General features: G+C 45.7%; 1 long non-coding RNA gene and 12 other non-coding genes across 13 annotated transcripts; all 13 read right to left on the minus strand.

The window, feature by feature from the left end:
• Positions 1-3,635: 3,635 nt before the first annotated feature.
• On the minus strand, positions 3,636-3,708 carry trnak-uuu. The gene has a single exon. It is a non-coding gene; the product is annotated as a tRNA-Lys (tRNA).
• A 1,418-nt stretch (positions 3,709-5,126) lies between these two features.
• Positions 5,127-5,208, minus strand: trnas-uga. The gene has a single exon. It is a non-coding gene; the product is annotated as a tRNA-Ser (tRNA).
• A 262-nt stretch (positions 5,209-5,470) lies between these two features.
• Positions 5,471-5,553, minus strand: trnas-aga. Its single transcript has one exon. It is a non-coding gene; the product is annotated as a tRNA-Ser (tRNA).
• A 903-nt stretch (positions 5,554-6,456) lies between these two features.
• On the minus strand, positions 6,457-6,538 carry trnas-uga. Its single transcript has one exon. It is a non-coding gene; the product is annotated as a tRNA-Ser (tRNA).
• Positions 6,539-6,675: 137 nt separating this feature from the next.
• Positions 6,676-6,748, minus strand: trnak-uuu. Its single transcript has one exon. It is a non-coding gene; the product is annotated as a tRNA-Lys (tRNA).
• A 1,450-nt stretch (positions 6,749-8,198) lies between these two features.
• trnas-uga lies at positions 8,199-8,279 on the minus strand. Its single transcript has one exon. It is a non-coding gene; the product is annotated as a tRNA-Ser (tRNA).
• A 1,075-nt stretch (positions 8,280-9,354) lies between these two features.
• trnak-uuu lies at positions 9,355-9,427 on the minus strand. The gene has a single exon. It is a non-coding gene; the product is annotated as a tRNA-Lys (tRNA).
• Positions 9,428-10,822: 1,395 nt separating this feature from the next.
• On the minus strand, positions 10,823-10,901 carry trnas-aga. The gene has a single exon. It is a non-coding gene; the product is annotated as a tRNA-Ser (tRNA).
• Positions 10,902-11,631: 730 nt separating this feature from the next.
• Positions 11,632-11,704, minus strand: trnak-uuu. The gene has a single exon. It is a non-coding gene; the product is annotated as a tRNA-Lys (tRNA).
• Positions 11,705-13,682: 1,978 nt separating this feature from the next.
• Positions 13,683-13,755, minus strand: trnak-uuu. Its single transcript has one exon. It is a non-coding gene; the product is annotated as a tRNA-Lys (tRNA).
• A 1,415-nt stretch (positions 13,756-15,170) lies between these two features.
• On the minus strand, positions 15,171-15,252 carry trnas-uga. Its single transcript has one exon. It is a non-coding gene; the product is annotated as a tRNA-Ser (tRNA).
• A 4,265-nt stretch (positions 15,253-19,517) lies between these two features.
• Positions 19,518-20,484, minus strand: LOC122342580. The gene is made up of 3 exons (XR_006250601.1): positions 20,384-20,484; positions 19,679-19,765; positions 19,518-19,587 (listed from the first exon to the last, which is right to left on the minus strand). It is a non-coding gene; the product is annotated as an uncharacterized LOC122342580 (long non-coding RNA).
• A 2,885-nt stretch (positions 20,485-23,369) lies between these two features.
• On the minus strand, positions 23,370-23,456 carry trnay-gua. The gene is given in 2 exon segments: positions 23,370-23,405; positions 23,420-23,456. It is a non-coding gene; the product is annotated as a tRNA-Tyr (tRNA).
• Between the last annotated feature and the right edge of the window lie 1,834 nt (positions 23,457-25,290).

Consider the following 25,290-nt stretch of genomic DNA (forward strand, 5'->3'; position numbering starts at 1 on the left):
GGGGCTATCCTCACTTGAAAGAGTTATTTGGAAAGCTGTGAGTCTTTTGAAAAATGTGCATTCTTCTTAAAAAAATTTTTTTTTTAAGAACAATCTTGAGAATAAGATGAAAGCAATGTTTAGAAGATGCTGGACCTGCAGCAGGAGGAACAGCCGGTACCAACTAGGAGAACTGAGACTCACTCAGTTGACTTCATGAGCACTCTTTCCCAACGAGCTGACTCGGGTGTGCCGAGCTAGGGATATGGAGCCGCCATCAATAGGATTGCCTCGCGCCCGAACAGGGACTTGAACCCTGGACCCTCAGATTAAAGTCTGATGCTCTACCGACTGAGCTATCCAGGCTCCGGCTCAATCTGCCCGGCTTGTTACTTGTTAGTATATAACGTATCCACAAAGCGCCGAGTGTGAATTCTGCAAAAGCGGAGTTGCGGAAGAGAGCAAAAGACCGTGGAAGGTACAATTATCGGCACCAAATACTAAAGTCAAAGGGCAATCGCCATCCGTAGTTGGCAAGGTTCGCACCAGCACCGGATGAGTGGCAAAAATACATGGGAGAAGATCGTTGCCTGTTGGCAAAAGCCTGCCGTGACCAGTTCGAACCGGGGTTGCTGCGGCCAAGCGCAGAGTACTAACCACTATCACGATCACGGCACGCCACTGAGCCTCAGTGGTGAGAAGGGCTGGAAGCATTGGTCCGGGGCAGAGAGGGAGGAGAAAGAAAAAAATAACACAGCCCTTTCTCTTCTGCATGCAGGCGAACACTCTGCCACGACTACGGAGATCAGGCTTCACATTGAGGACAAAGCAGGCTGAAAAGTGGATGGGGTTTTTTCAGTGCTGAGCCTGGAGTCCCACATGACTGCACTTTGCCGCTTCTCGGCCCAGTTGACCGAAAACTTGATGGTTGCTAGCGATCCTGGGTGGCAAAACAGCTTGGTAGTAAGCCTCAGTACCCCTTAAACTAAAGCACAATATCTCGGTTAATTCACCAACTTCATTTGCTTCAATTCACAGATTCAAGCCCCTTAAAAATAGGCGTCGCTCTGCGAAGAGCAGTGTTTGAACATGTCTGTAGCCAAGCAAGGGAATTAGCTCAAATGGTAGAGTGCTCGCTTAGCATGCGAGAGGTAGTGGGATCGATGCGGCATTCTCCAAGCTTGGGTCCGCTCTTTTAAGCTCACTTCCCTACAGAGACAGCCTGCGCATGGCGGCAACCAATCTAAGCACCCCTGAAAGCGTTTTTTGACTGACTGCTGCCAAAAGATTCTTCAGACAGGGTCTAAAACAGAGTCAGAGGGCTAACCACTACACCATGTAACCTAGCTAGGGCCGTTTGGCTCAGAGACAACCAATTTGAAGTAACCCATTTGCTGAATTAACTGGTTCTTATTCTTTGGCATTTAAGAGAGATGTGGGGCTATCCTCACTTTAAAGAGCTATTTTGTAAGTTTTGAGTCTTTTCAAAAAATGCGCGTTCTTTTCACGTTTCTTTAAGAACAATCTTGAGTAATAAGATGAGAGCATTGTTTAGAAGATGCTGGCCCCTGCAGCAGGAGGCCGCCATCCATAGGACTGCCTTTCGCCCAAACAGGCACTTGAACCCTGGACCCTCAGATTAAAATTCTGATGCTCTACCGACTGAGCTACCGGGCTCAGACCACCAACTTGTTACTCGTATCAACAAAGCGCCGTTGTGCAGCCTGCAAAACAGGAATTGTGGAAGAGAGCAAAGACCGTGGAAGATGCAATTGGTATAACTCGTGGTCGGCAGTAGTCGGCAGAGTTCGAACGCCAATGGATTTCAAGTCCATCGCCTTAACCTCTCGTAGCCCACGACTACACCAACCTGCTGCCCTCCAGGTCCGTTGACTGCAGGAAGAAAGCAGAATAGACCGCCAGCGAGCTTCAGGCACAATGTCCAGCTGAAGGGTGAGGTGGCAAATAGGAGTCTGAGGGCAAAGGCGGCGAGACCCGGATTGGAAGCGGGGTTGCTGCGGCCACAACGCAGGGTACTGACCACTGAAGATGGCGGCGTGCTACAGTCAAGGGATTCAAAAAGTCCGCGACTTGTTTATGCAATGCAGCGGGCGGAGAGCAAAAGCGTAGTCGGCAGGATCGAACTGCGCGGAGAGACCCCAATGGATTTCTAGTCCATCGCCTTAACCACTCGGCCACGACTACTGCAACACGAGTAGAGAGGGTCCCACTGAAGCGGTTTCCATAGCACCGCCGCGTTTCCAGCCGTGTATAATGCAATCAAGTGATGTTCCAAGTGCTTGAATCTACAAAGATAAGTCGAATAAAACACCACAGTCCAGAAATGGTGATCGCCAGCAGATTTGTAAAGTGAAAGGCTGTTTGCTTGCCATGCTGCCTCTTTTATACCGTTTTTCCTGTTTCCTGTCATGTGATCAGTCACATGTACACACGTCCAAATGCGTAAGAGGAAGAAAATGGCCAAGACCACATGGAAACCTGGTAAAATTCAAAAATACATCAAATCACACTGAGCAGGTTAAAACATGTAACCCTATGTACTACATGTAGCTGCTGTTCTTACTATGCCAAAATGTGACGACCAATTTGAGACTAACAGTTACTTAATTAACTGGTTCTTATTATTTGGGATTTAAGACAGGTGTGGGGCTATCCTCACTTGAAAGAGTTTTTGGAAAGCTGTGAGTCTTTTGAAAAATGTGCAGTCTTCTTAAAAATTTTTTTAAGAACAATCTTGAGAATAAGATGAAAGCAATGTTTAGAAGATGCTTGCCCTGCAGCAGGAGGAACAGCGGTACCAACTAGGAGAACTGAGACTCACTCAGTTGACTTCATGAGCACTCTTTCCCAGCGAGCTGGCTCGGGTGTGCCGAGCTAGGGATATGGAGGTCGCCATCAATAGGATTGCCTCGCGCCCAAACAGGGACTTGAACCCTGGACCCTCAGATTAAAAGTCTGATGCTCTACCGACTGAGCTACCGGGCTCAGACCACCAACTTGATACTCGTATCAACAAAGCGCCGTTATTCAACCTGCAAAACAGGAATTGTGGAAAGAGAGGAAAGACCGTGGAAGATGCAATTGGTACGCAACTCGTGAGTCGGCAGGGTTCGAACCTGCGCGGGGAGACACCAATGGATTTCAAGTCCATCGCCTTAACCTCTCGGCCACGACTACACCGACCTGCTGCCCTCCAGGTCCGTTGACTGCAGGAAGAAAGCAGAATAGACCGCCCAGCGAGCTTCAGGCACAATGTCAGCTGAAGGGTGAGGTGGCAAATAGGAGTCTGAGGGCAAAGGCGGCGAGACCGGATTGGGCGGGGTTGCTGCGGCCACAACGCGAGGGTACTGACCACTGAAGATGACGGCGTGCTACAGTCCAAGGGATTCAAAAAGTCCAGCGACTTGTTTCTTTTGAAAAATGTGCATTCTTCTTAAAAAATTTTTAAGAACAATCTTGAGAATAAGATGAAAGCAATGTTTAGAAGATGCTGGCCCTGCAGCAGGAGGAACAGCGGTACCAACTAGGAGAACTGAGACTCACTCAGTTGACTTCATGAGCACTCTTTCCCAACGAGCTGACTGGGGTGTGCCGAGGCTAGGGATATGGAGGCCGCCATCAATAGGATTGCCTCACGCCCGAACAGGGACTTGAACCCTGGACCCTCAGATTAAAAGTCTGATGCTCTACCGACTGAGCTATCCAGGCTCCGCTCAATCTGCCGGCTTGTTACTTGTTAGAATATAACGTATCCACAAAGCGCCGAGTGAAGCCTGCAAAAGCGGAATGCGGAAGAGAGGCAAAGACCGTGGAAGGTACAATTATCGGCACCAAATACTAAAGTCAAAGGGCAATCGCCATCCGTAGTTGGCAAGGTTCGCACCAGCACCGGATGAGGTGGCAAAAAACATGGGAGAAGAAGATCGTTGCCTGTTGGCAAAAGCCTGCCGTGACCAGTTCGAACCGGGGTTGCTGCTGCCACAGCGCGAAGTACTAACCACTATCTACGATCACGGCACGCCACTGAGCCTCAGTGGTGAGAAGGGCTGGAAGCATTGGTCCGGGGCAGAGAGGGAGGAGAAAGAAAAAAAATAACACAGCCCTTTCTCTTCTGCATGCAGGCGAACACTCTGCCACGACTACGGAGATCAGGCTTCACATTGAGGACAAAGCAGGCTGAAAAGTGGATGGGGTTTTCAGTGCTGAGCCTGGAGTCCCACATGACTGCACTTTTGCCGCTTCTCGGCCCAGTTGACCGAAAACTTGATGGTTGCTAGCGATCCTGGGTGGCAAAACAGCCCGGTAGTAAGCCTCAGTACCCCTTAAACTAAAGCACATTATCTCGGTTAAATCACCAACTTCATTTGCTTCAATTCACAGATTCAAGCCCCTTAAAAATAGACGTCGCTCTGCGAAGGCAATGTTTGGACATGTCTGTAGCCAAGCAAGGAATTAGCTCAAATGGTAGGCGCTCGCTTAGCATGCGAGAGGTAGTGGGATCGATGCCCGCATTCTCCAAGCTTAGGTCTGCTCTTTTAAGCTCACTTCCCTACAGAGACAGCCTCGCATGGCGGCAACCAATCTAAGCACCCCTGAAAGCGTTTTTGACTGACTGCTGCCAAAGATTCTTCAGACAGGGTCTAAAACAGAGTCAGAGGGCTAACCACTACACCATGTAACCCTAGCTAGGGCCGTTTGGGCTCAGAGACAACCAATTTGAAGTAACCCATTTGCTGAATTAACTGGTTCTTATTCTTTGGCATTTAAGAGAGATGTGGGGCTATCCTCACTTTAAAGAGCTATTTTGTAAGTTTTGAGTCTTTTCAAAAATGCGCGTTCTTTTCACGTTTCTTTAAGAACAATCTTGAGTAATAAGATGAGAGCATTGTTTAGAAGATGCTGGCCCCTGCAGCAGGAGGCCGCCATCCATAGGACTGCCTTTCGCCCAAACAGGCACTTGAACCCTGGACCCTCAGATTAAAATTCTGATGCTCTACCGACTGAGCTACCGGGCTCAGACCACCAACTTGATACTCGTATCAACAAAGCGCCCGTTATGCAGCCTGCAAAACAGGAAGTGTGAAGAGAGAGCAAAGACCGTGTAAGATGCAATTGGTACGCAACTTCGTAGTCGGCAGGGTTCGAACCTGCGCGGGGAGACCCCAATGGATTTCAAGTCCATCGCCTTAACCTCTCGGCCACAACTACACCGACCTGCTGCCCTCCAGGTCCGTTGACTGCAGGAAGAAAGCAGAATAGACCGCCAGCGAGCTTCAGACACAATGTCCAGCTGAAGGGTGAGGTGGCAAATAGGAGTCTGAGGGCAAAAAGCGGCGAGACCCGGATTGGAGGCGGGGTTGCTGCGGCCACAGCGCAGGTACTGACCACTGAAGATGACGGCGTGCTACAGTCCAAGGATTCAAAAAGTCCAGCGACTTGTTTATGCAATGCAGCGGGCGGAGCATAAAAGCGTAGTCGGCAGGATCCGAACCTGCGGCGGGGAGACCCCAATGGATTTCTAGTCCATCGCCTTAACCTCTCGGCCACGACTACTGCAACACAGAGTAGAGGGGTCCCACTGGGGTTTCCATAGCACCGCACGTTTCCAGCCGTGTATAATGCAATCAAGTGATGTTCCAAGTGCTTGAATCTACAAAGATAAGTCGAATAAAACACCACAGTCCAGAAATGGTGATCGCCAGCAGATTTGTAAAGTGAAAGGCTGTTTGCTTGCCATGCTGCCTCTTTTATACCGTTTTTCCTGTTTCCTGTCATGTGATCAGTCACATGTACACACGTCCAAATGCGTAAGAGGAAGAAAATGGCCAAGACCACATGGAAACCTGGTAAAATTCAAAAATACATCAAATCACACTGAGCAGGTTAAAACATGTAACCCTATGTACTACATGTAGCTGCTGTTCTTACTATGCCAAAATGTGACGACCAATTTGAACTAACAGTTACTTAATTAACTGGTTCTTATTATTTGGGATTTAAGACAGGTGTGGGGCTATCCTCACTTGAAAGAGTTTTTGGAAAGCTGTGAGTCTTTTGAAAAATGTGCAGTCTTCTTAAAAATTTTTTAAGAACAATCTTGAGAATAAGATGAAAGCAATGTTTAGAAGATGCTGGCCCTGCAGCAGGAGGAACAGCGGTACCAACTAGGAAAACTGAGACTCACTCAGTTGACTTCATGAGCACTCTTTCCCAACGAGCTGACTCGGGTGTGCCGAGCTAGGGATATGGAGGCCGCCATCAATAGGATTGCCTCGCGCCCGAACAGGGACTTGAACCCTGGACCCTCAGATTAAAAGTCTGATGCTCTACCGACTGAGCTACCGGGCTCAGACCACCAACTTGATACTCGTATCAACAAAGCGCCGTTGTTCAACCTGCAAAACAGGAATTGTGGAAAGAGAGCAAAGACCGTGGAAGATGCAATTGGTCGCAACTCGTAGTCGGCAGGGTTCGAACCTGCGCGGGGAGACACCAATGGATTTCAAGTCCATCGCCTTAACCTCTCGGCCACGACTACACCGACCTGCTGCCCTCCAGGTCCGTTGACTGCAGGAAGAAAGCAGAATAGACCGCCCAGCGAGGCTTCAGGCACAATGTCCAGCTGAAGGGTGAGGTGGCAAATAGGAGTCTGAGGGCAAAAAACGGCGAGACCCGCGCCCGAACAGGGACTTGAACCCTGGACCCTCAGATTAAAAGTCTGATGCTCTACCGACTGAGCTATCCAGGCTCCGGCTCAATCTGCCGGCTTGTTACTTGTTAGAATATAACGTATCCACAAAGCGCCGGTGAAGCCTGCAAAAAGCGGAATTGCGGAAGAGAGCAAAGACCGTGGAAGGTACAATTATCGGCACCAAATACTAAAGTCAAAGGGCAATCGCCATCCGTAGTTGGCAAGGTTCGCACCAGCACCGGATGAGGTGGCAAAAAAACATGGGAGAAGATCGTTGCCTGTTGGCAAAAGCCTGCCGTGACCAGTTGAACCGGGGTTGCTGCGGCCACAGCAATGAGTACTAACCACTATCTGATCACGGCACGCCACTGAGCCTCTGTGGTGAGAAGGGCTGGAAGCATTGGTCCGGGCAGAGAGGGAGGAGAAAGAAAAAAAACACAGCCCTTTCTCTTCTGCATGCAGGCGAACACTCTGCCACGACTACGGAGATCAGGCTTCACATTGAGGACAAAGCAGGCTGAAAAGTGGATGGGGTTTTCAGTGCTGAGCCTGGAGTCCCACATGACTGCACTTTTGCGCTTCTCGGCCCAGTTGACCGAAAACTTGATGGTTGCTAGCGATCCTGGGTGGCAAAACAGCTTCCGTAGTAAGCCTCAGTACCCTTAAACTAAAGCACATTATCTCGGTTAAATCACCAACTTCATTTGCTTCAATTCACAGATTCAAGCCCCTTAAAAATAGGCGTGCTCGCTCTGCGAAGGCAATGTTTGGACATGTCTGTAGCCAAGCAAGGGAATTAGCTCAAATGGTAGGCGCTAAACAGCATGCGAGAGGTAGTGGGATCGATGCCCGCATTCTCCAAGCTTGGGTCTGCTCTTTTAAGCTCACTTCCCTACAGAGACAGCCTGCGCATGGCGGCAACCAATCTAAGCACCCCTGAAAGCGTTTTTGACTGACTGCTGCCAAAAGATTCTTCAGACAGGGTCTAAAACAGAGTCCAGAGGGCTAACCACTACACCATGTAACCCTAGCTAGGGCCGTTTGGGCTCAGAGACAACCAATTTGAAGTAACCCATTTGCTGAATTAACTGGTTCTTATTCTTTGGCATTTAAGAGAGATGTGGGGCTATCCTCACTTTAAAGAGCTATTTTGTAAGTTTTGAGTCTTTTCAAAAATGCGCGTTCTTTTCACGTTTCTTTAAGAACAATCTTGAGTAATAAGATGAGAGCATTGTTTAGAAGATGCTGGCCCTGCAGCAGGAGGCCGCCATCGATAGGACTGCCTTTCGCCCAAACAGGCACTTGAACCCTGGACCCTCAGATTAAAATTCTGATGCTCTACCGACTGAGCTACCCGGGCTCAGACCACCAACTTGATACTCGTTACTTCATACTCGTTACTTGATACTCGATACTCGATACTCGAACAAAGCGCCGTTGTGCAGCCTGCAAAACAGGAATTGTGGAAAGAGAGCAAAGACCGTGGAAGATGCAATTGGTGCAACTTCGTAGTCGGCAGGGTTCGAACCTGCGCGGGAGACCCCAATGGATTTCAAGTCCATCGCCTTAACCTCTCGACCACGACTACACCCGACCTGCTGCCCTCCAGGTCCGTTGACTGCAGGAAGAAAGCAGAATAGACCGCCAACGAGCTTCAGGCACAATGTCCAGCTGAAGGGTGAGGTGGCAAATAGGAGTCTGAGGGCAAAAGCGGCGAGACCGGATTGGAGGCGGGGTTGCTGCGGCCACAACGCAGGGTACTGACCACTGAAGATGACGGCGTGCTACAGTCCAAGGGATTCAAAAAGTCCCGCGACTTGTTTATGCAATGCAGCGGGGCGGAGCAAAAGCGTAGTCGGCAGGATTCGAACTTGCGGGAGAGACCCCAATGGATTTCTAGTCCATCGCCTTAACCACTCGCCACGACTACTGCAACACCGAGTAGAGAGGGTCCCACTGGGGGCGGTTTCCATAGCACCGCACGTTTCCAGCCGTGTATAATGCAATCCAAGTGATGTTCCAAGTGCTTGAATCTACAAAGATAAGTCCGAATAAAACACCACAGTCCAGAAATGGTGATCGCCAGCAGATTTGTAAAGTGAAAGGCTGTTTGCTTGCCATGCTGCCTCTTTTATACCGTTTTTTCCTGTTTCCTGTCATGTGATCAGTCACATGTACACACGTCAAATGCGTAAGAGGAAGAAAATGGCCAAGACCACATGGAAACCTGGTAAAATTCAAAAATACATCAAATCACACTGAGCAGGTTAAAACATGTAACCCTATGTACTACATGTAGCTGCTGTTCTTACTATGCCAAAATGTGACGACCAATTTGAACTAACAGTTACTTAATTAACTGGTTCGTTATTATTTGGGATTTAAGACAGGTGTGGGGCTATCCTCACTTGAAAAGAGTTATTTGGAAAGCTGTGAGTCTTTTGAAAAATGTGCATTCTTCTTAAAAAAATTTTTAAGAACAATCTTGAGAATAAGATGAAAGCAATGTTTAGAAGATGCTGGCCCTGCAGCAGGAGGAACAGCGGTACCAACTAGGAGAACTGAGACTCACTCAGTTGACTTCATGAGCACTCTTTCCCAACGAGCTGACTCGGGTGTGCCGAGCTAGGGATATGGAGGCCGCCATCAATAGGATTGCCTCGCGCCCGAACAGGGACTTGAACCCTGGACCCTCAGATTAAAAGTCTGATGCTCTACCGACTGAGCTATCCAGGCTCCGGCTCAATCTGCCGCTTGTTACTTGTTAGAATATAACGTATCCACAAAGCGCCGAGGTGAAGCCTGCAAAAACGGAATTGCGGAAGAGAGAGCAAAGACCGTGGAAGGTACAATTATCGGCGCCAAATACTAATGTCAAAGGGCAATCGCCATCCGTAGTTGGCAAGGTTCGCACCAGAACCGGATGAGGTGGCAAAAAAACATGGGAGAGAAGATTGTTGCCTGTTGGCAAAAGCCTGCCGTGACCCGGTTCGAACCGGGATTGCTGCGGCCACAACGCAGAGTACTAACCACTATCACGATCACGGCACGCCACTGAGCCTCAGTGGTGAGAAGGGCTGGAAGCATTGGTCCGGGGCAGAGGGGAGGAGAAAGAAAAAAAATAACACAGCCCTTTCTCTTCTGCATGCAGGCGAACACTCTGCCACGACTACGGAGATCAGGCTTCACATTGAGGACAAAGCAGGCTGAAAAGTGGATGGGGCATGGCGGCAACCAATCTAAGCACCCCTACAGAAAGCGTTTTTGACTGACTGCTGCCAAAATATTCTTCATACAGGGTCTAAAACAGAGTCCAGAGGGCTAACCACTACACCATGTAACCCTAGCTAGGGCCGTTTCGGCTCAGAGACAACCAATTTGAAGTAACCCATTTGCCGAATTAACTGGTTCTTATTCATTGGCATTTAAGAGAGATGTGGGGCTATCCTCACTTTAAAGAGCTATTTTGTAAGTTTTGAGTCTTTTCAAAATGTGCGTTCTTTTCACGTTTCTTTAAGAACAATCTTGAGTAATAAGATGAGAGCATTGTTTAGAAGATGCTGGCCCTGCAGCAGGAGGCCGCCATTGATAAGACTGCCTTTACGCCCAAACAGGCACTTGAACCTGGACCCTCAGATTAAAAGTCTGATGCTCTACCGACTGAGCTACCTGGACTCAGACCACCAACTTGATACTCGTATCAACAAAGCGCCGTTATTGCAGCCTGCAAAACCGGAATTGTGGAAGAGAGCAAAAGACCGTGGAAGATGCAATTGAGTCGCAACTTCGTAGTCGGCAGGGTTCGAACCTGCGCGAGGAGACCCCAATGGATTTCAAGTCCATCGCCTTAACCTCTCGGCACGACTACTCCGACCTGCTGCCCTCCAGGTCCGTTGACTGCAGGAAGAAAGCAGAATAGACCGCCAGCGAGCTTCAGACACAATGTCCAGCTGAAGGGTGAGGTGGCAAATAGGAGTCTGAGGGCAAAAGGCGGCGAGACCCGGATTGGAAGCGGGGTTGCTGCGAGCCACAACGCAGGGTACTGACCACTGAAGATGACGGTGCTACAGTCCAAGGGATTCAAAAAGTCCACGACTTGTTTATGCAATGCAGCGGGGCGGAGCGCAAAAGCGTAGTCGGCAGGATTCGAACCTGCGGGAGACCCCAATGGATTTCTAGTCCATCGCCTTAACCACTCGGCCACGACTACTGCAACACCGAGTAGAGAGGGTCCCACTGGGGTTTCCATAGCACCGCATGTTTCCAGCCGTGTATAATGCAATCCAAGTGATGTTCCAAGTGCTTGAATCTACAAAGATAAGTCCGAATAAAACACCACAGTCCAGAAATGGTGATCGCCAGCAGATTTGTAAAGTGAAAGGCTGTTTGCTTGCCATGCTGCCTCTTTTATACTGTTTTTTCCTGTTTCCTGTCATGTGATCAGTCACATGTACACACGTCCAAATGCGTAAGAGGAAGAAAATGGCCAAGACCACATGGAAACATGGTAAAATTCAAAAATACATCAAATCACACTGAGCAGGTTAAAACATGTAACCCTATGTACTACATGTAGCTGCTGTTCTTACTATGCCAAAATGTGACGACCAATTTGAACTAACCCAGTTACTTAATTAACTGGTTCTTATTATTTGGGATTTAAGACAGGTGTGGGGCTATCCTCACTTGAAAGAGTTATTTGGAAAGCTGTGAGTCTTTTGAAAAATGTGCATTCTTCTTAAAAAATTTTTAAGAACAATCTTGAGAATAAGATGAAAGCAATGTTTAGAAGATGCTGGCCCTGCAGCAGGAGGAACAGCGGTACCAACTAGGAGAACTGAGACTCACTCAGTTGACTTCATGAGCACTCTTTCCCAACGAGCTGACTCAAAGGTGTGCGAGCTAGGGATATGGAGGCCGCCATCAATAGGATTGCCTCGCGCCCGAACAGGGACTTGAACCCTGGACCCTCAGATTAAAAGTCTGATGCTCTACCGACTGAGCTATCCAGGCTCCGGCTCAATCTGCCGGCTTGTTACTTGTTAGTATATAACGTATCCACAAAGCGCCCGAGGTGAATTCTGCAAAAAGCGGAGTGCGGAAGAGAGAGCAAAGACCGTGGAAGGTACAATTATCGGCACCAAATACTAAAGTCAAAGGGCAATCGCCATCCGTAGTTGGCAAGGTTCGCACCAGCACCGGATGAGTGGCAAAAATACATGGGAGAGAAGATCGTTGCCTGTTGGCAAAAGCCTGCCGTGACCAGTTCGAACCGGGGTTGCTGCGGCCACAACGCAGAGTACTAACCACTATACGATCACGGCACGCCACTGAGCCTCAGTGGTGAGAAGGGCTGGAAGCATTGGTCCGGGGCAGAGAGGGAGGAGAAAGAAAAAAAAATAACACAGCCCTTTCTCTTCTGCATGCAGGCGAACACTCTGCCACGACTACGGAGATCAGGCTTCACATTGAGGACAAAGCAGGCTGAAAAGTGGATGGGGTTTTTCAGTGCTGAGCCTGGAGTCCCACATGACTGCACTTTTGCCGCTTCTCGGCCCAGTTGACCGAAAACTTGATGGTTGCTAGCGATCCTGGGTGGCAAAACAGCTTCGGTAGTAAGCCTCAGTACCCCTTAAACTAAAGCACAATATCTCGGTTAATTCACCAACTTCATTTGCTTCAATTCACAGATTCAAGCCCCTTAAAAATAGACGTCGCTCTGCGAAGGCAATGTTTGGACATGTCTGTAGCCAAGCAAGGGAATTAGCTCAAATGGTAGAGCGCTCGCTTAGCATGCGAGAGGTAGTGGGATCGATGCCGGCATTCTCCAAGCTTGGGTCCGCTCTTTTAAAGCTCACTTCCCTACAGAGACAGCCTGCGCATGACGGCAACCAATCTAAGCACCCCTGAAAGCGTTTTTGACTGACTGCTGCCAAAAAGATTCTTCAGACAGGGTCTAAAACAGAGTCCAGAGGGCTAACCACTACACCATGTAACCCTAGCTAGGGCCGTTTGGGCTCAGAGACAACCAATTTGAAGTAACCCATTTGCTGAATTAACTGGTTCTTATTCTTTGGCATTTAAGAGAGATGTGGGGCTATCCTCACTTTAAAGAGCTATTTTGTAAGTTTTGAGTCTTTTCAAAAATGCGCGTTCTTTTCACGTTTCTTTAAGAACAATCTTGAGTAATAAGATGAGAGCATTGTTTAGAAGATGCTGGCCCTGCAGCAGGAGGCCGCCATCCATAGGACTGCCTTTCGCCCAAACAGGCACTTGAACCCTGGACCCTCAGATTAAAATTCTGATGCTCTACCGACTGAGCTACCGGGCTCAGACCACCAACTTGATACTCGTATCAAACAAAGCGCCGTTGTGCAGCCTGCAAAACAGGAATTGTGGAAGAGAGAGCAAAGACCGTGGAAGATGCAATTGGTCGCAACTCGTAGTCGTCGGCAGGGTTCGAACCTGCTGCGCGGGAGACACCAATGGATTTCAAGTCCATCGCCATAACCTCTCGGCCACGACTACACCGACCTGCTGCCCTCCAGGTCCGTTGACTGCAGGAAGAAAGCAGAATAGACCGCCAACGAGCTTCAGGCACAATGTCCAGCTGAAGGGTGAGGTGGCAAATAGGAGTCTGAGGGCAAAAGACGGCGAGACCCGGATTGGAAGCGGGTTGCTGCGGCCACAACGCAGGGTACTGACCACTGAAGATGACGGCGTGCTACAGTCCAAGGGATTCAAAAAAGTCCCGCGACTTGTTTCTTTTGAAAAATGTGCATTCTTCTTAAAAAAATTTTTTAAGAACAATCTTGAGGAATAAGATGAAAGCAATGTTTAGAAGATGCTGGCCCTGCAGCAGGAGGAACAGCGGTACCAACTAGGAGAACTGAGACTCACTCAGTTGACTTCATGAGCACTCTTTCCCAACGAGCTGACTCGGGTGTGCCGAGCTAGGGATATGGAGGCCGCCATCAATAGGATTGCCTCGCGCCCGAACAGGGACTTGAACCCTGGACCCTCAGATTAAAAGTCTGATGCTCTACCGACTGAGCTATCCAGGCTCCGGCTCAATCTGCCGGCTTGTTACTTGTTAGTATATAACGTATCCACAAAGCGCCGAGGTGAAGCCTGCAAAACGGAATTGCGGAAGAGAGCAAAGACCGTGGAAGGTACAATTATCGGCACCAAATACTAAAGTCAAAGGGCAATCGCCATCCGTAGTTGGCAAGGTTCGCACCAGCACCGGATGAGTGGCAAAAAACATGGGAGAGAAGATCGTTGCCTGTTGGCAAAAGCCTGCCGTGACCCAGATTCGAACCGGGGTTGCTGCGGCCTGGCATGAGTACTAACCACTATACGATCACGGCACGCCACTGAGCCTCAGTGGTGAGAAGGGCTGGAAGCATTGGTCCGGGGCAGAGAGGAGGAGAAAGAAAAAAATAACACAGCCCTTTCTCTTCTTTATGCAGGCGAACACTCTGCCACGACTCACGGAGATCAGGCTTCACATTGAGGACAAAGCAGGCTGAAAAGTGGATGGGGTTTTTCAGTGCTGAGCCTGGAGTCCCACATGACTGCACTTTTGCGCTTCTCGGCCCAGTTGACCGAAAACTTGATGGTTGCTAGCGATTCTGGGTTGCAAAACAGCTTCGGTAGTAAGCCTCAGTACCCCTTAAACTAAAGCACAATATCTCGGTTAATTCACCAATTTCATTTGCGTCAATTCACAGATTCAAGCCCCCTTAAAATAGACGTCGCTCTGCGAAGGCAATGTTTGGACATGTTTGTAGCCAAGCAAGGGGAATTAGCTCAAATGGTAGAGCTTAGCAGCATGCGAGAGGTAGTGTATCGATGCCCGCATTCTCCAAGCTTGGGCCCGCTTTTTAAGCTCACTTCCCTACAGAGACAGCCTGCGCATGACGGCAACCAATCTAAGCACCCCCTGAAAGCGTTTTTTGACTGACTGCTGCCAAAAGATTCTTCAGACAGGGTCTAAAACAGAGTCCAGAGGGCTAACCACTACACCATGTAACCCTAGCTAGGGCCGTTTGGGCTCAGAGACAACCAATTTGAAGTAACCCATTTGCTGAATTAACTGGTTCTTATTCTTTGGCATTTAAGAGAGATGTGGGGCTATCCTCACTTTAAAGAGCTATTTTGTAAGTTTTGAGTCTTTTCAAAAATGCGCGTTCTTTTTTCGTTTCTTTAAGAACAATCTTGAGTAATAAGATGAGAGCATTGTTTAGAAGATGCTGGCCCTGCAGCAGGAGACTGCCTTCGATAGGACTGCCTTTCGCCCAAACAGGCACTTGAACCCTGGACCCTCAGATTAAAAGTCTGATGCTCTACCGACTGAGCTACCCGGGCTCAGACCACCAACTTGATACTCGTATCAACAAAGCGCCGTTGTTCAGCCTGCAAAACAGGAATTGTGGAAAGAGAGCAAAGACCGTGGAAGATGCAGTTGGTCGCAACTCGTAGTCGGCAGGGTTCGAACCTGCGCGGGGAGACACCAATGGATTTCAAGTCCATCGCCTTAACCTCTCGGCCACGACTACACCGACCTGCTGCCCTCCAGGTCCGTTGACTGCAGGAAGAAAGCAGAATAGACCGCCAGCGAGCTTCAGGCACAATGTCCAGCTGAAGGGTGAGGTGGCAAATAGGAGTCTGAGGGCAAAAGACGGCGAGACCCGGATTGGAAGCGGGGTTGCTGCGGCCACAACGCAGGGTACTGACCACTGAAGATGACGGCGTGCTACAGTCCAAGGGATTCAAAAAAGTCCCGCGACTTGTTTCTTTTGAAAAATGTGCATTCTTCTTAAAAAAATTTTTAAGAACAATCTTGAGGAATAAGATGAAAGCAATGTTTAGAAGATGCTGGCCCTGCAGCAGGAGGAACAGCGGTACCAACTAGGAGAACTGAGACTCACTCAGTTGACTTCATGAGCACTCTTTCCCAACGAGCTGACTCGGGTGTGCCGAGCTAGGGATATGGAGGCCGCCATCAATAGGATTGCCTCGCGCCCGAACAGGGACTTGAACCCTGGACCCTCAGATTAAAAGTCTGATGCTCTACCGACTGCGCCAAAGCTGGGGAACAATAGTCTGTTAGAGGGGGGGAAGAAATGGAAGGCGAGGAAGAAGGGGAGAAGGGAAGAAGAGAAAAAAAGAGAAAAAAGGCGAAAAAAGAGGAAAATGAGGAGGAAAGTGGCTCTAATCCCTTTGTATGCGCGCCAAAGCAATGTTTTTTGTAAGTGTTTGTTTGAAATAAATTGCTTTTAAAAAACGTTTTCCTGTTGTTTTATTCATTTGTGAGGGAGAACGGTTGATCACGAGGTACCTGGTTCGAATCCCGTTGCTGCCAGGAATAAAAGTCGTTACTTAATGCTACGAATTATTTCTGAAATTGCCAAAAAACCTTTTATTAATTTTATGTTGCTGATTGTCAATATTCTCTTCAGTTCAGTTTTTCACTTTTAGTTTAAATTACACTTCTACTGTAGCTATTTGCTAAATAAAATAGTATAAATAGTCAGTTTATTTCTGAAACAATCCTAAAATTTCTCTGAATTTTAAAAATGTCTATAACCTTTGAATGAAAATGTAGAAAAGTAAAACATATGGAAAAGAGAGTTATGTAATCAGGACAATTTTATTATTTTTCAATGAGTCATAGCCAATTATTCATTGCAAAAACAACAGAAAGAACAGAACAATACACATGAACAAACCTTAAAAATATCCACGACACTTGTGCATTCAAAACAAAACTATACACATAAATAAAATGTCTTGTGCATTCTTTCGACATAAATAAAACTAAATATAAATAAAAAACAAAATAAATACAAAAAGTTACCATGCCTCTCGGAAAAAAAACAAACAAAAACAAAGCTATACAGATTAATAAATCTTTTATATTCGTTACACATAAATAAAAATCTTAAATAAATAAAAGTTTCATTTCTCTTCTGTAAAAAAAAAAAAAAAAAAATACACATAAATAAAAATCTTAAATAAATAAAAGTTTCCATTTCTCTTCTGTAAAAAAAAAAGAAGAAAAACTATACACATAAATAAACATCTTAAATAAATAAAAGTTTCCATTTCTCTTTGGTAAAAAAAAAAAACTATACACATAAATAAACATCTTAAATAAAAAGTTTCCATTTCTCTTTGGTAAAAAAAGAAAAAAAACTATACACATAAATAAACATCTTAAATAAAAGTTTCCATTTCTCTTTGGTAAAAAAAGAAAAAACTATACACATAAATAAACATCTTAAATAAATAAAAGTTTCCATTTCTCTTTGGTAAAAAAGAAAAAAACTATACACATAAATAAACATCTTAAATAAAAGTTTCCATTTCTCTTTGGTAAAAAAGAAAAAAACTATACACATAAATAAACATCTTAAATAAATAAAAGTTTCCATTTCTCTTTGGTAAAAAAAGAAAAAAAAACTTTACACATAAATAAACATCTTACATAAATAAAAGTTTGAATTTCTCTTCGGTAAAAAAAAAAACTAAAACTATACACATAAATAAAACCTTCTTTTAGGTTTCTTTTTTTTATTTAGTTTTTTTAATATTCTCCAACCACTGCTGCTTTGGTAGTGTCTCTACAGAGGGGCAGTATATAATGCCCTTGTATTGGCTGTGCCCAGTCTCCACTGTCCTAAACTGCCCACATTTTTTACACGATGTTGTGCTCTACTCTGCGGGTCAGTTTTCTAACTGGAGCACGAGCTGGAGCAGGAGGCCCTGTTAGTCCTCATGAGGCCAATGGAGCCAGCATCACCAGCTGAGCACCTGGGAGTGGAGCAGGTAAAAGTCGCCGAGGGATTTGAGGTATCTCCGCTGCAGCGATGTTCCTCTTCCTCTTCACACGTGCCTGGCCCACAGTGCTACTGGGCAGGTGGTATTGGTGAGATGGTCCTGCTTGGGGGCAGAGATGGGGCGCACATTGGCAGAGGGTAGAGGGTCGGCTGCCACAGACAAACGGCTAGGCAGTTGCAGCCCTTGCATCAAAACTGCGCTGTCCTGCCTTTTCACCCTCTTGTTGTGCCACTGAACCAGTGTGGTGTGGCTCACATTCACCAGCTGCAAGGTGATCTGCTGCATAACGGCGGCATTGGTCAGAATGCGCTGCCTGATTTTTTTATAGTCCTCCAAGATGAGGTCCCACCTCGACACTGTGCCAACCCCCTTCTTCTTTGGGCTTTTGTGAATGGCACAGAGCTTGACAAAAATGGTCTCGATGTGACGACAGCAATCTGGCCACTGGGCAAGAGGGGCAGTGGTGGTGAGTGCGTGCCTCTTTACACTTTTCACCCCTGGAGTGAACTCCTGCCTCTTCTTGGGGGATCTGAACCTCCCCGTGTCCAGCTTGCTCTGGTGTCTGGCAGGAAACACCACCCTCTGCTTATCATAGTCCAGCAGGTTCTGCCAAAGAGCAACTATGTTGCTCACCTAAGCAGATAGGGCATATTACACATAGCAAATGAGAAAACAAAACACGTGCAAGTGTTGACATATGGCAGGTCAATGGGGGGAAATAAGGAAACTTGAATGTTCCTGACCTGCTGGTTGGTGAGGATCAGCGATGACTGATTCTTAAGCTCCACCAGATACTCCGCCAGGCTGTCCACTCTGTCCATGCCTGGCACACCAGCACTATCTAAAGCCTGAGGAAAAAAAGACAGAAACGAGCAATATTATGACAGTTAAGTTTATACAGTTAAGTTGGACAAAAAACAAATACATATATATACATTTCTAGATGTGATTTTGTTGACAAGCATCAAGTTCAGATAGTATAAAGAAGCTTCAGATCATCTTAAACTCTTTGTTTAACTTTTCCTAGCATAACAGTTCATAATCTATATTTGATATTTGTAATACAAATGTTAAAATGTTTTGTATTTTAACTAATTATAATAAATATTTAACAAATAAAACTATTTTATTGGCAAAACATAAATGTAATGATTTCCTGATAGAACAGAATAGAATAGAGTGTAAGAAAATATTAGGGAATACCCGTATGTTGGTAGAAAGGTTTCATTTATATATAATGTCATAAGCAATCCAAATCAGTCTGAGTGCACATATAACAAAGTATTTACATACCACAGATTCTGATGCACCTGGCATGGAGGAGGCAGCAGGCTGAATAAATGAAGCCGCAGCCAAGGTGGAGGAGGCAGCTGGCTGGACGTTGGAGGAGGCAGCTGGCTGGACGGTGGACGCAGAAGCCATGGTGGAGGAAGCAGCTGGCAAAAAATGGGGGGAGACAGAGAAGCTTGGGTCATTGGTAAGACTTGACTGAGTAATGTCATCTATTTGTACTTCCCCGAAGCCCTCGTCCTCTTCGTCCACGCCTTCATCCACATCCTCCAACAGGTTTTCTGTTTCCTCTGAGTCGGGGTCCACTACTAGGGGCTGTCCAGTCTGACTGAGCAGGTAGTCAACACCAAGCAGCTCCTTTAAAAAATAAAAATAAATAAAAGGACACACACACATACAGGAGAGGTCAAAATTTTGAACACATTACTATTTTTATGTTTTTGAAAGATGCTTTACATGGTCAGGTTCAGCGATAAGAATAATAAAGCAAAGACTCAGAACAGTGAAAACCCACAAACCAAAAGTTCACCTGGTATTTATCACGTTATTGTGTCGTCACAAGGATAGGAATACCAGTAAATTTTGTAAATCATGTCAAACAAATCCAAGACCATTCTAAATATAACATTAACTACAAAGAAAATATTCACCATTGATAAATTAGAAGAGGGCCTCAGGAATGATCGTGGGGCAGGAGCCGTGTCTGAAGCCTCAGATTGTGGAGGTGCAGCAGTGGCCTGTGATAAAGTAGCAGTGGCAGGCTGGAAACAACAGCAGAAGAGCATGAGGTGTATTGAAACAGCACAACAACATTGTGATATTGAAATTTAATGTAATTTTAAAATATATGACCTTGGTGGTGTGGAATCCACAACTGCATGCCTTGGACCCACCAAAGAGGGTGGTCTGTCCATGAGCTTGCAGGGGGCATTTCTCAATCTGAAAAATTTAAATTTTACTGTTTACTGATTTGGTCTGCACCATTGTCAGATGACCTGCACATTACATGTTATATTGTAGAGTCCCCCTTTTCCCAGCCTTGTTGTGTTTTGTCACTTTCCTTATCTACAAAGAGATCCCAAATGTAGTTGTAAAACCTTTTGGTGTTTAGGTTCCCGTGCTCCAGTGTCACACCTGGACAGAACACGTTCAGAGACCCAAAAGGCGGACACACCCCCTTCCCAACAGAACACAGTTCTACCAAGTTCTTTTCCATAATATAAGTGATTACTGTGAAATTGAGACCAATTTACCAATCGCACTAAACCCTTTCAAATGAAACCAAACATGAAAGTGAAGAACAATAGGTTCATAAGACACATGACATATAATGCCTTACTCCTAATTAACTTTAAACCAAGTATTTTGGGCAGAAGGAGGGGAAGCAGGAAGAGCAGAGGTGAAGAGGGTGTCATAAACACAACAGGGGTGGTGGTGTTGTTTGCTCTCTTTTGAAGTCCTTTTGTTCCTTTGGATATCCCTTCTCAGATTAGTCTTATTGCATTTACAGGTTTTGATTCACCTCCGTACAATATAATGAGATACTGGTAACTTTACCTTCTGGTAGAGGTCATACCACTTCCGCTGCCGTGGTGCTGGTCTGTTGCCTCCAGAAGGCCATGCACCAGAGCTTGCAAAAGCCCTCAACCTGGTCATCCACTCGACATCACCCATGGCCTTGTGGGTCTTTGGCTTGGTACTCATCTAAACACAATTTGGAAATAACTCTAAATAATGTGCATTTTTGTACTACTGACAACTACACAGACAATTTCAATTTGTTTATAATGATATAATTATATAATTATATATATATATATATATATATATATATATATATATATATATATATACACACATATATTCAAGGTAATATATATATATATATATATATATATATATATATATATATATATATATATATATATATATATACACACACATTCAAATAAATAATAGCACTCATTACAGCAAATGAAAATTATTTTACTACAAATAAATAATAAATAAACCTTGTTTTTAAAGTGTTACACTTTAATTATACAGTATTTGAACATTATTATTACTAAATGCACTTACAATAGAGGTAAGATTAGTTTTTGTTTAGTTTGAATAGTTACATCCAATTATGCCAATTTACTGTTATGTTAGTTACTACATTTAGTGTGTAATAATGACATCAAAAAATAAAACGCATTGTTAATTCAGTTCAAAACTGTGGTTAAACGTATGTTTCTTCATAGTAACTACACTTTTGTAACTGCACGCTTATATATCTATGGTTAATTGATTTATTACTTTCCTTTGTCATTTAAAATGATTATGTTTAGCATTTGCATATGTGTTTATACAAATATAGTAATCAATCTGCAGACACAAAACAGGATTACTACATTCACACTATAGCAAAACGACAAATTTTGATGAACTATTGTTTTTCACCCAAAATAAATTTACAATTTTTTTGTTTAAATTACAGGCATATAAGAGTTTAATATGTGAGATTATAAACTATGAAACTATGCTAACAAAACACTTTTCCTACACTTTCACTATAGTAAATATTGCACATGCTATGCTAAATGTTTACGTTGTTTTTTTCAGTCAGATTTTTATGTATAGCAAAACTTTGTTTATACAGTTGAAACCTGATCTTCCAAAGAATAATAACAATAATAAAGAGATTACTACACTTTCACTACTGTACTTTACTGACTATATCTTCAAGCATTTTTTTTTTTTACACTGCACGACAGTTTATACCGTTCGAGTAAAAAAATCATGGAACGTAATAAGTAAGATTAAAGGCAAACAACGCGACGACAAACACACGCGACAAAACACGTCATGGTTACTACACCACACGCACTCAAGTCAAATCATTTAGAATTTCCCCGGGGAATTTAATGACAGTTGTAACGAACGCGAGATATAAAACGACTAAATGGAATTTAATAAGTAAGATTAAACGCAAATTGCAATTATAGAGATGATTTTAAAAACTCGCTACGAAGTCATAGTTTTTAAATGCAAAACAAGAACGATGGACGAAAACGTAATGAATTATCAGTTCAAAAACATAGCAAACGGAGAAAAAACATTTAATACTTACTTTGTCGAATTATGCAATTTTCTTCTGTCGAATTGAAATCTGTCAATTTTCCTCAGGACTGCGTAAAGTCAGCTAAAACTAAGCAGTTTTATTCTCACTTGATCTCACTTGGAAACGCGATTGGCGGTGCGTTCGCAACGCGATTGGCTCTCGTCCATTCTCGCAACACAGAGCGATTGGCTCCCAACAATGGACAGCTCGCGCCTGATTGGCTCCCAACAATGGACAGTTAGCGCTCTGATTGGCTCCCCAACAATGGACAGCTCGCGCTCTGATTGGCTCCCATCCATTCTCAAAATGCGCGCTCGCGATTGGCCGCTAACGTTCGCTCCAGGTCCATTGTCAAAATGGAAAGCGAAGCTTCGGCGATTGGACCGCGAAGCCCCAGACGATCCTGCTCCAGGTAGCGCCATCTAAGGCACGCGCTGCGTGAGAGCAGATCCTCATTTTTTCAGCTTTCTGCAGTTTGACCAATGACCCGGGAAAAGAAGCTTCCGCGAACAAACTGCTCGCTTGACGAAGCAAGCAAAGAGCAAAACAGCCTTCCCTTACCGAGTCGAACCTGGGCCGCCTGGGTGAAAACCAGGAATCCTCACCGCTAGACCATATGTGAACAGACTGAGGAGTGTGGCGGGATTCTGGGCCATTTTTCATGCGTGTGGCCAGCCCGCTGGATTTCGTAGAGAGGTCTTTAGCTTTTGTTGTGGGATTTTAAAAGGAAGTAAGACTAGAATTACCCAAAGACCCAAACTGATGGCAGAACAGATATTGTGGCAAATTGAGAAATTATCCCTGAAATGGAGATGCAGTTTGAATAGTATACGTGGTGGATTATTAGTTGAGTTTGATTTAGTTGACAAGTTTTTCTCTGCGCCCAGGTGGCAGCAAGGAATAAATCAACATAAATAGAGAGCGATCCAGCCAGGAGTCGAACCTAGAATCTTCTGATCCGTAGTCAGACGCGTTATCCATTGTACCACTGGCCCACTGTCTTGAGCTAATTGTGCTTGTACCAGAGTTTCCATCTGTGGACGTGACGGGGTCCTGTATCACTTTGTGCTTGTTCTCAACCTATCAGCATATCCCTGGCGGTCTAGTGGTTAGGATTCGGCGCTCTCACCGCTGCGGCTCTGGTTTGATTCCCAGTCAGGGAACTTCTTTTGGCCATCTATAGTCACGCTGTGACGGAAGTTGGGAAGAGCTAAGTTACAAAGTCACACGACACATAGTCCATAGCAAGACTAGAATCACCCGAAGACACAGAGTGATGGCAGAACAGATAATACATGCTTTTCATTATAGTCTCCTCCAGTACAAAACAGTCACTTCAAATACCCACTTGATGCCTTAGAAAAAACCTGTGGTCACGCTGTGACGGAAGCTCGGAAAAGCCACGCCCAAAATCAAATGGCGGCCATGGCGAAAAACAACTCCTTCGAGCCGGAGTCGAACCAGCGATTTAAGGATTACAACCTCCTTTGCTACAGTCCTCCGCTCTACCAACTGAGCTATCGAAGGCACGCGGCCTGAGAGCAGATCCTCATTTTTTCAGCTTTCTGCAGTTCGACCAATGACCCCGGGAAAAGAAGCTTCCGGCAAACAAACTGCTCGTTTCACGAAGGAAACATAGAGCAAAACAGCCTTCCCATACCAGGAGTCGAGCCCGGGCCGCCTGGGTGAAAACCAGGAATCCTCACCGCTTTTGTTGTGGGATTTTAAAAGGAAGTACGGTAAGGTAACTTTTAAAAGTAAAGTAACCCTTTGACTTCCTGTACTTCACAGGAGAGTGCGTCCTTTCTCAACCATTCCAGCCTGATGGTAGAGAAGGAGGCCCCAGTGTCCACTAAGGCCTGTACTTGGCTGTCTATTGACCAGTACAGTTAGGTAGGGCTCAGCCTCAGCCCCCTTATTGGTTCTCTGTGGGTCTTGTCAATAATCCGCCTGGTCTGCCTGGCCCCAGACTGGGCTTTGTCTGGGCACCTGTTGGTTGGTAGACCACGGGACGTTTCTGGGGACACCTCTTCCTCTTCCCCGAGGCCCTCCTCTAACAGGAGCCCGTCCCGTGCAGGAGGTTGTCCCCTCTATTCAGTGGGCAGTCTCTTTTCCAGTGATCACCTGCTCCGCACAGATAACACCCCTGCTCTCTCCTGGTCTCCCGTAATGCCCCTATAATTTTGGTTTTGCCACCCATGTCCAGAAGGTGGCCAGTCTGGCAGCGGGTCATATGGATAATCACGTGGGCCCTGAGGCTGATAGTTTGCTGCCCTTGTGACACTTCCTGTCCCTTCATCCCCTGATTCATTACAGGCATTTGCAGAGCTCCTCTCTAGGCTTCTTTTATTCTTTTCTTTTCTTTTTATCCCTTTCTTGTTTTTCCATGGCGCTGTCTACATAGTAAATGAAATACCTGGCCCATGTCTCTCCACCACCCCACACATTTCTGGACTGTTTTCTACTTGTTGTTTTGCTTTTTCGGGAACTCCTTCACTACTGCCTGCCTGTAAAACTCTTTACAGATGTCACTGCAATCTGGGTGCTGCCCTGTCCTTTCTTCCCATTCAGCTTCTGTCCTATGCAGATATGCTGATGCAGATTCTTCTGCTCCTATCTTAAATTTGATAGATTGATAAGTCATTTTTGGTGTTGGATAGAGGTTTGTAAGAGCCCTGCTTATTTGGGTAATTACTTTGGACAGTGGTTTCTCATTGGCCATGTCTTCTATTCTAGCTTCATCCTCTAGCGTAGTCATCTGGGTTCTGGTAAGCAGATGTCCCATTAGGGCCCTAAAGACCATGGGTTAATGTGGTGAGTTTATTTAACCATTTCATTCCTCCCTTAGTTAGATCTGGCAATTTCTGCAGTACTGCATTCATGTCTGCATTTCCCCATGGTCTATACCCTGGATTCTGGTGTCCTCCTATCCTGTACAGTGGATACTGGGTTGGCTATGTTGTTCTAACCCCATGTCTTTCTTTAACTTTAAGGCTTGTAATAAGGTGGTTCCTGAGGCACCTCCTTCTCCTTTGTGGGGCTGGTAGCTGTACCAGCCCTGGGTGGGCCTGTGCCGCCTGTTTAGAACCCCAGTCTATGTCCAGCTCATATCCAGTGATTGTTACACTATCCTTTTCTTCACCCTGACCTTTAGCTAGGCTTAGCCCTTTCATTGAATCTTCCCTACATTCTTCTCTGATTTCCCTTTCCCTTCTTTCGAGTTCTGTCCTCAGCATTCTGACATTTTCCTCCTCATGTATACTTTCTTCTCCATACAGACTACCTACTCTGCTTCCACATGCCGCCTCCTCCTTATGCACACCCGTCAGTCTCTTCCTTTCTCCAGTCAGCTGCCCTACGC

This window comes from Puntigrus tetrazona, chromosome 4 (assembly GCF_018831695.1).
Source record: "Puntigrus tetrazona isolate hp1 chromosome 4, ASM1883169v1, whole genome shotgun sequence".
Taxonomy (NCBI): Eukaryota; Metazoa; Chordata; class Actinopteri; order Cypriniformes; family Cyprinidae; genus Puntigrus; species Puntigrus tetrazona.